The 15,747-nt window shown below is 46.3% G+C and overlaps 1 protein-coding gene across 1 annotated transcript in view; it reads left to right on the top strand.

Annotated features, from left to right (window-relative positions):
* Positions 1–718: 718 nt before the first annotated feature.
* AMER1 (APC membrane recruitment protein 1) overlaps positions 719–15,747 on the top strand; it is a 36,104-nt gene continuing 21,075 nt past the window's right edge. Inside the window, exon 1 of the mRNA XM_074199883.1 lies at positions 719–788. The gene's annotated coding sequence lies outside the window, so the exon portion shown is untranslated. The remainder of the gene's footprint in view (positions 789–15,747) is intronic.

A 15,747-nucleotide genomic window follows, 5' to 3' on the forward strand; every position in this document is an offset into this window, starting at 1 on the left:
CTAACTGTTGGCTTAAGGTCAAGAGACTGGGGGGGGGGGGGCAGATGAGGCCCTAGGTGCCCCGAGCACCCAGTGCGGTCCAAGAAAGCACGACCAAAACCAATCCAGAAGAGAAGGCCGAACACAAACTAGCCTCGGGATGGAAAGGTTGGGGGGGACCTCGGGGTTCGAGAGGGGACCCCGGGAGCCCCCTCCTATCTCTTTAAATAGAAGTCTTGGAAGGCAAGCCGCACCGGGCTGAGGTGGGGGCGCTGCAGGGGCCCGGGACGGAGATGCGGAGAGCCGGGTGCGGGGCCCAGGGCCCGGGAAGCGAGCCCCGAAGGGGTGCGACCAGAGCGCCGCGCGACCGCCACCCGGTCCGGCCAGTCGGGGCAGGGCTACGGGGCCTGCAGGGCTGCCGGCCGACTGGGGGCGCTAGGCAGCCTGGCTTCCCCATCCCCCCCCCAAGGCTAATTTGCATTTAAAGAGACACACTCGGAGGCCGCCCGGGGATGGGCGGGGTTCGCCTCCCGGATGAGCCGATTGGTTGTGGCGCCTGCCGGTCCGGAAGAGGGGAGGGGAGGAGACGGGAGCGGGGGAGAGGTCCCTCCCCGCGATTGTGGCGCCCGCCGCGGAGGGGAGCGCGGAGCCCTGCGATCGGGGAGGCGGGGAAGCTGGGCCGAGCCGCGGGGGGAGGGGAGGGGAGGGGCGGGGCGGGGCGGGGGCCAGTGCCGGAGGTGACGGGAACCTCGGCGGCGGCGGCGGCGCGGGAGACAATGCCGGAGCAGGGAGGCGGCGTCTGCGGCCCGGTAAGTCGGCGTCTCGGCCGGGCGGCCCGGAGGCTCGGCCGCAGCTGGGGGGGGGGGGGGGCGGGGGGGGGGAGATCCGGACCACACCGGGCGGCCGCGGGAGGGGGGAAAGAGGGCGCCCCCCGCCCCTCTCTCCTTTGGCCGGCCCCGAGGAGCCCAGAGGCCCGGCATACGCGCGCACACACAAGCATGCTCACATATATGCAAACGCACATACATGCAAGCCCACGCATGCAAGAGCACACACCCTCCGGGACACACCCACTGTGACCTGAGGCAGAGGGCATCCGGGCTAACACGGAGGGAATCGAGAGCCACACGCGTGCCCCGACGGCTGGAGTGTACCCCCACCCCCGCCCCCCGACGGCCTGTCGGCCGCCAGGCTTAGCCTCTGAGCCAGTGGGAGGGCCCCAGACCCTGAGCCAAAAGCTGGCGCCTCACACATCTCTGGCAAGAGAAGGGGTACGAGATGCTGAGAGCGACGCTGACACCCCCGAAGTGAAGCAGAGCAAGGGCACCCCGTGTGCAAACCCCGGAACCCAGTATTGGCCTAGGTGACTTGCCACAGAAGCTGCCCTGGCCTTCCAGTCCTCCACCACACCCTTCTTTTCTTTGACCTCTTTCCCTTCCTTATTCCCTAGCACATCTCCCTGCCCTTCTCTAGAGTCAACTGAGCAGCTGCGGGTCCCCCCCCCCTCCAGCCGCGGTTGGGGTGGAGGTACAATATGAAGGGAAGTGCATCCAAATAATTAGGGGAGGCAGAGGTAGAGAGAAAGGGAGCCCTTTTCCCTGAGAAAGGGAAAAGAAGAATCTTCCAGTTTTTGTTATGAAGATACGTCCCCAGCACAGGTGCCCATTGACTCCCCTGGACTTAAGTGTTTTCCCCCTCCTGGGTCATCTTTCTTCCTCCCCTCACTTCTAGCTGACATATTCAGTTATTTAGGGTTCCTCCTTCTGCCGAGATTTGTTTTGGCTCGAGGTGAGGCACATCTGCTTTTTGTGGAAGCATAGAAATGAGAATGGACTTGGAAAGGACTCACCCAAGGTCACTAGCTAGGGTCTTAATGGGAATCGCTGGTCCCACATAACATTTGTCCCGCCCTCTTTTCCCCACCTCCTGCCTGAAAGAGGAGAGCTGGCCTTGAGAAGGAGGGCAGAGGGGGAGGGGCCACGGACTCTGCCTTCTTTGGCTCCAAGTTTCTGGGAGGTGTACTATAGACCTGCCTATGGATGCAGGGCCTGATGGGGAAGAAGTGGGAGAGTCCCTTTGTTCCTTGTGGCTACTGACCAGGAGCAAATCCCTGGAAAGCTTTGGAGGGTGGAGAACCCACAGACCTGCTAAGGCCTTGGAAAGAAAGGTATGGGTGTTCTAAGATTGACTTGAGCTTCACACCTTCTTAGAGCCAGGCCTAGAGGTTTGGGACACCTAGGACTTCCGTGAATGGTATTCTTTTCTCTTTGATGGGTCATTCTAGAAGCATCCTATGAAAGCCAACTGTCCCAGAAGAGCAAAGCCTTGAGCAAGGACCCACAGTCCTTAGCCCTTCCTTGCTACCTACAACAATCCCTGTATTTATTAAGCAACTACTGTGTACTGTCAGTGTGGCAAAAATAGGATTCCTGTCCTCTAGGAGGTGACATTGGAAACAAGTGGTAACAGCCTAGGTTCAGAGGTGGTCATTCCGTATTCCATGCTAAGTAGATTATTAGGAAACAGAACAAAATGTCTGAGGCTGGAGAGTCAGAGCCCTTGCCAGCAGGGGTGATAAGGAAGTCAGTTTGGGAATGAGGCTGCAATAGTGGGAGAAGAATTGAATAGGTAAGAGAGGGAAAAGAAGCTGTTTAGGAGGAACAGAGCATAGGGTTGGCTCTAACGGGAAACAAAGCCAATGAAATAATTACATGCAGGTGGGGGGGGTGCTAGGAAAGAGAGATCGGAACCCTTGCAGACTTCTAAGCAGAGAATGACCAGATTCAGGCAACAGTGCAAAGGATGGGGGGGGGGCAAGGGTCACTGTCCATGGCAAGAGATGTTAGATGGCATCAATCATTCAGGTATGTGAGCTGTACAGAACAGACTTCTAGAGACCATGAGGTCCAATAGAAAGAAACAGAGGACCTGGACTCAAATCCCACCTTGGATGCTTTACTATCTGTATGACCTTGACCAAGTCTTCCCTTCACTGGGCCTCAGTTCCCTTCCTTGTAAAAATTGGAGATTGGACTAGATAGCCTCTGACATTCTGCCTTTAGATCTAGGAGCCTATAATTCCTCCCCTTCCTTGATCCCTAGAGTCCTGACCTGGGTCCCAAGCAATATTTGGGTTATAATGCAAGAATGAATCACAGTCTCCAGGCAGGCATCTTCTCTCGATCTTCCAAGAGAAAAGGGATCTTGTGGGCAGGAGGGACCCTTCCAAAGGCTCCCTAAGACAGGTAGCTTGAGTATTCCTGTGCTGTGCTGCTTAATAGTGTCCTAAGACTCAGGCAGGAACCCTGCCCCAGGTCACACAGCTGGCAAGTCCCAACCTTAAACCCACGCCTTCTGACTTCAGACCCAGACCACCTTTCATGGAAAGTCAATAAAATGCTAACTAAGAGCAGTACAGCTGTGCTGAAGTGGACCGATGTTTGCTCACAAACTCAACACAGTGGTAAAAATGTAGGGCCTGCAGGAAAATGCTGCTCCTTGAAATTAGTGTTTGTACCTGAGAGCTCCTCCCCACAACTGAGACCATCAACCCATCTCTAAGGAGGGCTTTTCTTTTATCACTAACATCTGAAACTTTGGAGCTAGAAACCAAAATGGGGGGGGGGGTTTCAATTATATCTCCTTGGACATCTTGGGGAAACTCAAACCACTGAATGACCTACTTCCCCCCAATCCTTGAACTTGACCCTTCATTGCATTCGTCCTCAGTTGATGAGAGAGGAAGAGGAGAAAATATATGGCCGCCACCCTCCCATCATGTGGCAATGTCTAAGAAAGAACCCCAGGCTGAGATATCTGGATTCCCGCTATTTCATTTGAGGCACTGGATCATAGGTTTTCTCTGAGTCTCAGTTTCCTCAAATGAGGACCTGGGCTTAGGCAATCTCAGAAAGGACCCTTCTAGAATTTCCATGACCTTGAGAAGGCAGGGAAGTGACACATTACCTGGCAGTCTATTTGAAGTGTTACAAATACCTCTGACTGTTAGTGTGACACTCTGAAAGTGTGAGCAGGGAGTAGCTCTTTGGGGCTGAATCTTGGAAGTGGGAGGGAGTCAGGGAAGCCCAGAGCTCATTTCCTCCATTCCCCTGTGGGGCTGCCAGGTGAGGGTAGATGGGAGCTAATGGTGGCTGTCTTTACCCACCTCTCCAGTTAGGTGACTCCTTTGAAAAACTCCTTGGAATCAGTCCCCTCTCCTCTGGTTGAAAAATCGCCTTTACTCTTCAGGGCAGATGGGAAACAGCTACTCACCATGTTCTATCCAGAGTAGTGCCAGTCATGGAAATGGACGTTTTTAGAGCTGGGGAAGAACCATAGAAAACCCAGTCTCAGGACTTGAAAGGACATTGGTGATGAGACAAAGTGGATAGAACCCTGGGTTTGGACTAATAGAACTGGGCTTCTGCTCTTTGGAGCTGTCCAACCTTGGGCACCTCATAGGTTCACCTCCCCAGTCTTCATTTCCTCACCTGCAAAGTGAGGGGTAAAGACCCCTAGAGTTAGACTCCTATAACTCCCTTCTGGTCCCTTCTCCTGAAGAAATCCTTTTAGTTCCATAGATCATTTAGTTTCAACCTCTACTTTTATAGACCATTCCACAGGCTCAGAGAGGGCAAGTAATTTACCCAAGGTCACTCAGCTACCAAATGGCACTAGGAAGGTACACTAGGCGGTGCAGTAGATAGAGCAGTGACCCTGAAGTTGGAAGGACGGGAGTTTGAATCTGGCGTCGGCCAACTGACACTGACTAGCTGTGTGACCTTGCACAAATCACTTAAGCCTGATTGCCTCCTATCCAGGACCATTTCCAGTCATCCTGAGTCCTATCTGGTCACTGGATCCAGATGGTTCTGGTGGAGAAAGTGAGGCTGGTGACTTGGTACAGCACCCCTTCACTCAAATCCAATTCATGTGCTTGTCATGGTCTTCAAGAATGAAGGACAAGGGGTGGCTAGGTGGCATACTGGATAAAGCACCTGCCCTGGAGTCAGGAGTGCCTGGGTTCAAATCCGGTCTCAGACACTTAATAATTACCTAGCCGTGTGGCCTTGGGCAAGCCACTTAACCCCATTTGCCTTGCAAAAAAAAAAAAAAACCTAAAACCTGAAAAGAATGAAGGACAAACATCAAAAGGCAGAGCCATGACTAGAATCCTTGTCTTCTCTCCTATATTTCTTTTTTTTTAATTGAATAATCTCAAAATCTTTCATTTTTCCTCACATGTTTTAGTTTTCTGACCAGTGAGTTAGGAATAAAGGAATTTCAAATAGGGAGGAAATAAGGTCTTTAGGCTAGAGGTGGGAAAGGAAGCAAAATGCTAGCCAGGTGGGTTGCTGAGTATTTGAGACATTGGATGATCTAGGCCCTGCATTCCTGCTTCTTAACTGTAACCTTGGCTAAGTTCACTTCTTCTCTGTAGCTACAGAGACCTATTCTTCACCAAAGTAAGGGACTCAAACTCTGTGCTTCTGTCAGCTCCAGATCAAGGATCCTAAGCCTCTAGATTAAAGTGCTCAATTTCATCCACCCCCAGCCCCTCTGGGATACTGGAAAGATTTTTAAAAAATGAGAAAATCACTTGTTTGGGCTGCTAGGGAAGGAGGGAAGCATCCACTTGGCAGGAGAAGGCTGATTTCTGTTGCTGGAGGCTCCCCTCAGCCCTTTGCCCTAGATCTCCAGTGACCTTATAATGGGTCTATGGTCCTCTTTAATCTTTCTGTTTGAGTTTTAAGGTATGTGGGTATGAGTGAGTATAGATCGGGAGAGTTGTTCAGTCATTTAACTCATGTCTGACTGTCATCTCATTTGGATTTTGTTTTGTTTTGTTTTGTTTTGACAAAGATACTGGAATGGTGAAACTGAGGCAAACAGGGTTAAATGACTTTCCCAGGGCTATCCCTGGAAAAAGGTAGAAGGATGTATACAGATGGGTTAGGGTATGGGTATGTGTGTAGATGGGGGGTATGTTTGTATATGGAGGGATAAAATGTGGGTGAAGGTGTGAATATGAAAGGAGTGTGGATGTAGGGGGCATATGTATGTAGGTGTGAGTGATACATTTTGTGTGTGTAGGAGAGTATAGGAAGCTATATATGTATGTAAGTATGGATATGTGTCGATGTATATGTGAAGGTATATATAAGACGGGGCTGGTAGACACCCCATCCTGCTTCTAAGCATCCAAGTCCTCTCTCAGCCATGGTGGGGAGAGTGGAAGAGGGGGCCCACTACTCCTAGTTCCCTTGAACCAGCGTCTTTACTGGAGAATCCATCTTTAGAACCCATCTGATAAGCAGATGGATGGGCAGGAGAGGGCTGTCCTGCCTGGGGACCCTTCCTGTGGGCCACTTATAGGTAATCTTCACAGCCTAGGACCCATTTAGTTTGAGAAAAAAAGCATCTGGCTTAACCACAGGGACATTAGATTGGGCAGCAGAGAATTGGGTCTCTAGTGTGATGCTATGCTGTGGCTTACTTAGCTATGTGACTGACTGGGGAAGATGCTTACTTCTTTGGCCCTCAGTTTACTCTTACATAAAATGAAATCATCAGACTAGATGAGACTATAGCTCTTCTGGCTGTGGGTCCTTTATTCACAGGTGACCCCTCTGCCCCAAAGGAGTGAAAGGAGATTGGGAACAAACTGATCTGAGGCCCAACCCAAGAGTGAGCTCAGAAATACTGGGCTGGTGGATCTGACCTTGGGCGGAGAGTCCCATGGCAGACTCCCAATATCAAGGCCACCCGTCCTTAAAGCAATAACACGTGGGCAGAAAATGCCAAGAATTCAAGTTATCTCTAAGGGTAAAGTTCTGCCATCTCCTTTGTTCAGTAAGCATTTATTAAACGCCTACCATGTCCCAGACTGTGTATCTCTATGGATGTCAAGGCAAAAGTGACACAATCGTCCTCACTGGGAGTTGCCACATATACTCAGAGAAATTCAGACAGAAGGAGGATATGAAAAGCCTATCCAAGGGGGTAGACAAACTTAGAAAGATGGCATTGCCCTCATAGAAAGGGAAAAGTGAAGGAAAGAGCTGGAGCCAGGGAGAAGTCTCTTGGTACAGGTTGAATTTGAGATGCCATAGGAAGACCAATTGGAAATACTCACTAGCCCATTGGTGATGGAGGCTGTTATTAAGCTAATTCTTGACTTTCTCAGCCAAACTCCTTGTTCTCCAGATGACCTGAGGCAAATTCCTTTTACTTTCCAGCCTTGGTTAGCCCCTCTTTCAAAACTGGGATAATGACCCTAGCCTCTTCTAACTGCAGGTGTCACTATAGTGGAAAATAGTTTTGAAAATAAAAAGCCTGGGGCAGCTAGGTGGCCAGTGGATAGAGTACCCACTTGCCCTGGAGTCAGGAGGACCTGAGTTCAAATCCAACCTCAGATACTTAATAGCTGTGTGACCTTGCACAAGTCACTCTTAACCTCATTGCCTTAAATAAATAAAAAAAAGTTTTAAAAAGAAAAGAGGGGCAGCTAGGTGGCGTAGTGGATAAAGCACCGGCCCTGGAGTCAGGAGTACCTGGGGTTCAAATCCGGTCTCAGACACTTAATAATTACCTAGCTGTGTGGCCTTGGGCAAGCCACTTAACCCTGTTTGCCTTGCAAAAACCTAAAAAAAAAAAAAAGAAAGAAAAGAAAAGAAAAAGGCTTACCCTTATGACCTTGGTATATGGCTCAGTGTAGCTACTCAGGCACTTCTTGGTGTCCCAAAGCCCAGTGGGTGGTTTGCCTGGCCAGAGGACCCCTCAGAGCTAGGAGAATGGCAGTACCCAGTAAATGGGACATTCGCCTTTGGCATTACCAGAGAAATTAAGTCATGGATCCACTTGCTTCTGCCAATCACCAATTGTATGGTCCTGATCTAGCCCCTTCCTCTGTGTAGGCCTCACAGTTCTGCATCTTTAGAAATAAGGGCTTGGAGTAGCTCACCTCAGAGACTCCTTTGATGTTGAAAATATTGCCAGTTGGTTGTATGGGCCTACACTTTCCTGGGGACATGGAAATATTACAGTAAATCTCCTCATGAGATGAGGTCAGTTCAACAACCATTTGGACACCAAGAGAAACTGAAGCCCAAAGACTTTTGGTGACTTGCCCAGACCCAATCAGCAAGTCTGGGCAGGACCAGGGTTAGCCCAAGGTTGACTGGAGTCTGTGATTGCAAACTGGGTTAGCTGTTTTGTTACTTCTTTGGAAATGAGACTAGATCAGACTTAGCCAAGCTTGGAAGGCCTCTGTAGAGTTGATAAAGGAGCCTTGGGACTGATAGTTGTCTTGCATCCCTCTGAGGTCCAGCTGGACCTAGCAGGGTAGATTAAGGGAAGATTGGAGGAAGAACTGGATGTGTGATTTAGCACTGGAGTGAGTGACCAAGAAATGCTGGTATAAGCTCCTTCCCCAGAGATGATTTTGAAATCAGGATACTGAGAGGTCTCTGCTTGGAGACTAAGCTTGCCTGAAGACAGATGGATGGACAAATGTCCAGATTTGGTGATTCTGGGCCTGTCCTCCAATATAAGCCAGGGACTTTTGATGCCGCCTCCAGAAAAGGCCCAGGGCCAGAGGAGAGAAAGGACTCCAAGGTATTGGGGCCACATCCAGGTCTGCTGCCCACATTGCACCTCCCTGATCCAGGTTAGGACATCTCCCTCTCTGGCCTTCATTTTCGTCCTCTACAAAATGAAAGGGTTGAGCTACAGGATCTCTAAGGGCCCTTTCAGCTCGAAAATAGTGAATTCTGTGATGTGCAGGGAATCCACAGCTGGGCCCACAGCCAAGGTAGGGTGTGCTAAGTGACCAGGAGGCTGTGCCCAGACAGCACAGAGCTGGGTCAGGGTGGAGGAAGAGGTTGACCTTCCTTTCTTCCTCCCTTTTTTTTCTTTCTTCTTTCCCCCTCCCTCCCTTCTATCCTTCCATTTCTCTTTTCTTTCCTTCTTTCTTTCTCTTCTCTTCTCTTCCCTTCCCTTCTTTCTTTCATCCCTCCCTTCTTTCCTTCCTTCCTCCTCCCTCTTTTCTCTTCTTCCTCTTTTACTTCCTCCCTCCTTTCCTTCCTTCCTTCTTTTCCTCCTCTCCCCTTCTTTTCTTCTCTCCCTTTCCCCCTCCTTCATTCCTTCTTTCCTTCTTTCTTCCCTCCCTTCCTTTCTTCTTTCCTACTTACTTCCTTGTTCCCTTCTTTCTTTCTTTCCCTTTCCCTCCTACCCTTTCTTCTTTCTTCCTTTCTCCCTTCTTTCCTTCCTTCCCTACTTCTCCTTTTACTTCCTCCCTTCTTTCTTTCCCCCTCCTTCCTTCTTTCTTTACACCTTTCTTCCCTCCCTTCCTTTCTTCTTTCCTACTTACTTCCTTGTTCCATTTTTCTTTCCCCTTTCCTTCTCCCTTCCTTCTTTGTCTTCTTCCTCCTTTCTTCCCTCCCTCTCTCCTTCCTTCCCTTCTTTCTTTCTTCCTTCTCTCCTTCCCCTCCTTTCTTTCCTCCTTACTTCCCTCCTTTTTTCTTCTTTCTTTCCCCCTCCTTCTTTCCTTCCTCCTTTCCTTCTTTCCTTCCTTCCTTTCTTTCCTTCCTTTTTCCCTCTACCCTTCCTCCTTCCCTTCCTTTCCTCCTCCCTCTCTCCCTCCCTTTCCTCTTTCCTCCTTACTTCTTCCCTCCTTTCTTCCTTTCTCCCTCTTTCCCCCTCCCTTCTTTCCCTCCTCCTTCCTCCTTCCTTACCTCCCTTCCTTTCTTCTTTCCTTCCTATTAACTCACCAGCTATAGAAGTACATTGCAATGGACCAAATCTCTCTTGCTCTGGATCTCTCTCAGCTCCTTTCCCTTCCCCTTTCCACATGTACCTCTCCCTATTCACCCCCCCCAACCCCCTGCTCCTTCAGAGGATCACCAGAGCAGGACTAGGGCCAGAGTACAAATTTCTCTCACCCTGACAAAGGGGTGGTTTTTCTTAGGGGGCATTTATTAACCTTGTGAGGTCAGGGTTTTTATTCTGCTCATGTTAATGATAAGGAAACTGACCAAGAGAAATTGACTTGCCCAGGGTCTCACAACCAGTAGGGGTAGGATTTGAACTTGGGTCTTCTTGACTCCAATTCCAGGATTCTGTTCACTGTAATAAAGTTTCCTATATGCCTACTATGTGTTAAATGCTGGAAAGATGAAGAGGTGTGAAAATAGTCCCTGCTTTTTCTGGAACTCTTGGTCTAATGAGGGAGACAGAAGGTAAAAAATTAGGTGATCTGAAAGGGGAAACCAGGATGGGCCTCCAGAGGAAGCCAGAGTAAAAGTGGAGAGGCATGAAGAACCAAGAGAGAAGGTACCATTTCAAAGACATGCATTTGGAAGATGTGGCCCTGGATGTGACATATAGCATAGAGGCCAATGAGCTAGAGAAGGAAGTGGCCAAAGTACTATAGTGTCTTGGTGAGGAAAACTCCCCACAGGAGGATTCATGGAGTCACAAAGAGTAGGTCAGTGAACAACAGCAAAACTGGGGCATAGAGTTTGATGGGAATAATGATGTAAGAAGATTCTAAGTTGGAAGGGTCCAACTTGTGAAGGATTCTTAACGACTAAACAAAAAGTTTTATGTTTGGTCCTGGAGGCGATAGGGAGCCACTGCAACTGATAAAGTTAGGAGAGTTACATGTACAGACCCTCACTTTAGGAGGATGACTTTGATGGCTGAGTTGGTGTTGGACTGACCTGAAAAGGTGCTGGAAACAGGGAAACCAGTGCTAGCTGTGAAGCCTTTCAGTTCTCTCTCTCCACAGGAGGTACAACTGCTTCTGTTCTCTGCCCCTTTCAAACTTCTTTTGTTCTAGTCAGTGATTCCTTCTATATGGTATTCAAAGTCCTCCATGCCCTGCTGATATCCAGCCTTAGCTAATCTGATGTAGTTAATGAGGCCCTGGACTTGGAGGCTAGGAACCTTGAGTTTGACTCCTTCCCTTGGTCTCATTTGCCTATTCTGTAACATGAGGGGGTTGGGCACTGGCTGGCCTCTGAAGTCCCTTCCAGCTGAAGATATCCAACCCTAACAGAATTTCTCAACATGTACCTTAAGTTCCATCCAAATGTCTGCCTTTTCCCCAGATGTTCCTTCTTCCAGGACCTCCTCACATTTCAGCACATTCTGCACCCATTATGTGTGCTGAATTGTTAATGCTTATTAAATTGTTTTTGAATTGTGGGACCTGGCTTCCATTCCCCTTCCCCTCCAGGTGGCTACTGGGAAATATATCACCTTCAACCCCAACAACAATGGAGACACATTGCTTCAATCTTTTCAATATTTTCTCTCATGATCTTCAGTGTTCAGAGCCCTGAGCCCAGAGTCAGGAAGATTGCAGTTCAAATCTGGGCCTCAGATATCTTCTGACTACATGACTGTGGACAGTTCATGTCACCTTTATCAGATGAATCTGCTCATCTGTAAAATGGGAATAATTATAGGTCCTACTTCCCAGAGTTGTTGAGAAGATCAAATGAGACATTGTGTAAAGTACATGGCAAACCTCAAAGCACTATATAAACATTAGCTGGTCTTGTTTTTACTGCACTTCTAAGACTGTAGAAGTGACTCAGTCTCTTCTCCTAATTTTACAGATGAGGAAACTAAGGCACAAAGAAGTTAAATGCTTTGCTCAAGGTTATCTGATCTAAGAATAGATTTGAACCCATATCATCTGACTCAAAGTTCCCCCATCTCCCCCTTAGACTCAAAGACCAACTTGGTTTATTATTAATATTCTCTAGGATTTATAGAGCATTTTAAAGTTTGCAAAGCACTTTATGTTATCTCATTTGATCTAAAACTTCCAGGAGGTAGGTGCTGTTGTTATCACTATTTTACAAATGAGGCACTCTATCCAATGGGACACGTAAGCTGGTTTCCTGGACTGGCATCTGGACCTCTCCAAAACTTTGCTTAATCAGTCACAGTAACTAGAGTGGTGTCCCAAGCATAAGAAACTTGATCTTTAGTCTCTCCTAAGGGTCCAGATGGAGAATTCATCAATATGACCTCTTCCCTTCTAGACCCCATGCAGTGAAGGAGGTCATGGATAACTTTAGACTGAAGTAGACTTTGATAGGTCTGGGAGCTTATTAGGGTAAAACCTCCATCCATAGGTACCTCCCCCTCCCCCTCTCCCCACTCAATTCTCTGCAATCTTTGGCTCTGTCTGTATATACCTTCCCCAGCAGGGTGACCTATAAAATGTCAGGGCTGTTCAAAGAGCCTAAATTTTGACAACTAGACCAGCAAAAGTCTTGATTATAGCAAATCAAGTAAGATTAGAACTCCCACTGTGAAAAGGTCTGGTCTGATCAGCCTGTGAGTAAATATGGCCCATACAGCCAAATCCTTCATCCCAGTGAATGACAAAGCAGAGCCTGCTGGGGGGGGGGGGGGGGGGGAGCTGGCTCTCCAGGTTCTGAACTCTTTGGACTTCCTGGATGGTCCAGATGATTTCTGAGGTCCCTTCTATGTCTGAAACCTGTGCTCTGGTCATTTCCCTTCTTTTTCTACCTGCTTCCTTCTGAAACCCTTCTGTTGTCACTAAACTGAATTTCTTGTTCCCCGAATACACTCCATACTTCCCCCCACACACACACCTCTGCCCCTCATTTGCTTTGGAGAAGCCCAAGTCACCTTTATGGCAGGGACTTCAGAGGGAATTTTAATGGAGAAATGAATGAAGACTTGTCCCACAAATAGTTCAAATTCTCCCCTCCTCATGTCAGCCCCATAGTAGAGACTAGAGTACTTCTCAGCAGCTGGGGTAGACACAGAGATGAGCGTGGTCCCTCTTCCTTTGTCCAAAAAAAATTGGTTTGAATTGCCAGAGTCAGCATGCATGTACCTGTCTCCCATTTGGGAGAGGCAAGGCTGGCCTGGTGGGCCCCATTGTCCCACCCACACAGCCAAAACCCTCCTCCCAGCAAGTGACAGAGTAGAGCTCTGCTTGGATTAATCAGCCACACTAGCTAGAGTGGCCAGACATTTCCACAGTGGGAGTGGGGACAAGAAGCTCTGATCTTGATTGATTTAGAATGTACTCTTGTTGGAAGCTTTGATTTTCTTGATGAATGTGGTTGTGGCCACCTCTCTGTGCAGCAGCTACTAAGCCAATAGCCTTGGAGTCAGAAAAACATATGTATTGTAACTCTTCTGCAAACTTGCTGTGTGACCTTGACTAAGTCCTTTTCCTAACATGGACCTACAGCTTCAGAGTTCATAGGATGCTAGATCTAGGGTGGGAAAGGACCTCAGAGACCACTGTGTCCAAGCTCTTCTTTTTTCAAAGAAGGAAATTGAGCCCAGTAAAGGGAAGGGACCTTAACAAGGGTCACAGAGAGAGTGCCTGCCTCTTCTTGAAAATAACCTTCCATCTCTTAACATTCTAAGGTTTGGAGGGTTAACAGACTCCTAATCTGTTAGAGATGGTAAGGATCTCACAAACTACATAGTCTCCCTCCCTTATTACAGGTTAGGAAACTGAGGCCCAGGGAAGGGAAGTAATTTGAAGCCAAGATTCAAGCCCAGGTCTTTACTCAAGGCCCAGTGATTTATAGTACTTAACTCAAACTCAGTGTTTCTGAAATGATGGGTCAGGAAGTATAAAAAAAGTCCCTCTAAGACACAGATCTAATTGCCCCCTTCCTTTTTATAGGTAAATACAGGGTAAGTGTGGAAATCTTATCATTGTGGCAAACAGCCATAGGCCTACAGCCACCATATCCACTTTGTCTCCCTTCTATAAACATTCACCCTTTTCTTCACCCCATATTTCTGAGTCTGCACTGTCCCCAGAAGTCCAAGACAGTAAAGGGGTCCTCAAAGGGGAAAAGGGTTGCTTGACCATAGCCTTCGACTTGTCAAACATGCTTTCAGAACCCAGCCCCAGAGATTAAGGAAGTAACCAGTCTCCCTACTTCAACTTCCCTTGCAGTCCTTGGATGGCTCCAGATTGTTTTGAGTGGAATGGGGGCGGGGCAGTGATAGGGTCTCAGAATAGTTTGGGTTAATCTGCAGGTTGGGGAAGGATATATTAACACTTGGGCAACACACCCTCAGGATACCATTCCAGAGATTCCAGATGGGAAAAATAGTAGCCAACATCTATGTATGTGGAGAACTGTGCCAAAACCCTCTCCTCAGAGCTTAGATGGAAGATATGTCCTTTGAAATAAATTTTAAATAAATAAATAATTCATTTAGATAAATTTAAAAGTAAAAATATTTAAATCAACTTATTAACAGTCATTTAAAGAAAACAATTTAATTTATAGAAAACATTTAACTAAATATATGATAATTTATATAAACTTATATACCTATATCATATAATATACAGTCAAATGTTACAAAATATCATATAATGTTAGAATTTATATATTACTAGATATTTTATAAATATAATAATTTAAATAAATGTATAATAAAAACATTCTATTCCCCTTCCTTGTTGAATAACAACAACAAAATGACAAAATGAAACACATATCATAAATATTCATAGTCCACCAAAAAATTTCCAACTTGGCTGTACCAGGAAATGTATATCTCTCATTATATCTAAAATTCATCACTTGTCTATCAAAAGATCACATTTTATTTTCAATCTTTTGGACTTGTGGTTTCTTGTGGCATCTCTCAGGATTCTAATGTCCTTTAAAATTGTTTATCTCTATAATATTATCATAATATTGAAATTGTTCTCCATCACCCTGCATCACTTCATAGAGGTCTTCTTCTGAAGCTATCCATTCTGTCATTATTATTACATTCATGTAACATAATTTGTCTAACCATTGCCCCAGCCCCTTTAATTTTCAATTTTTTGTTACCATGAAAAGAGCTAAACATTTTTTCATATATGATTTCTTTTCCTCTTTAATCTCTGAAGAATATACCTGGCAATGGTATTTCTGGGTCAAAGGACAGGCACAGTTTGGTAACTTTCTGGGCATAGTTCCAAATTGTTTTCCAGAATAGCTGAACCAATTCATATCTACCAATAGTGCACTAAATGGACCAATTTTCCCATCAGCATTTGTCGTTTACCATTTTTGTCATTTTTGCCAATCTGATGGGAATGAGGTGAAACTTCAAAATTGCTTTCATTTGCATTTCTCTAATTATTAGTGATTTGGAGCATTTTTTCATTTGTTGATGGTTTGGATTACTTCTTTTGGAAATTGCTGGTTTATGTCCTTGAATCATTTATCTCTTGGGGAATAGCTTAGGCTTATAAATTTGAATCAGTTTCATATAGAGACATACACACACATATATATGTACATATGTATACATATATATGTATATACATACATATATCAGCTATAAGATGTTCATCAGATAAATTTTTTGCAAAGATTTCCCCCATTTACCTGTTTCTCTTCTGCATTAGATATGTTTGAACAAAATCTTTTTAATTTTATATAATTAAAATTGTCTATTGTATCATTTTAAAAATTCTGATCTTAATAAATAGTTCCCAAATGAGCATTGTCACACAAGAGAACACACAAGAGAACACCACAAAAGGGTTGTATATGAAGCTGTAAATCTTTTTTCCTTACTTCTAACTTTAAAAAAATTTTTTTAAATTAAATTATTAACTTTTGAAGCTCTCTTCCTTATTTATGCTTCATTTCTGCACTTTGAAAAATGTTACAATAGCCCTCTTTTTTTACTTTGGTACTATTAATACTTACCTCTGTCCCCTACTCTACAATTAAAAAA

The sequence above is a fragment of the Macrotis lagotis genome, chromosome X, assembly GCF_037893015.1.
Source record: "Macrotis lagotis isolate mMagLag1 chromosome X, bilby.v1.9.chrom.fasta, whole genome shotgun sequence".
In the NCBI taxonomy this organism is placed as follows: domain Eukaryota; kingdom Metazoa; phylum Chordata; class Mammalia; order Peramelemorphia; family Peramelidae; genus Macrotis; species Macrotis lagotis.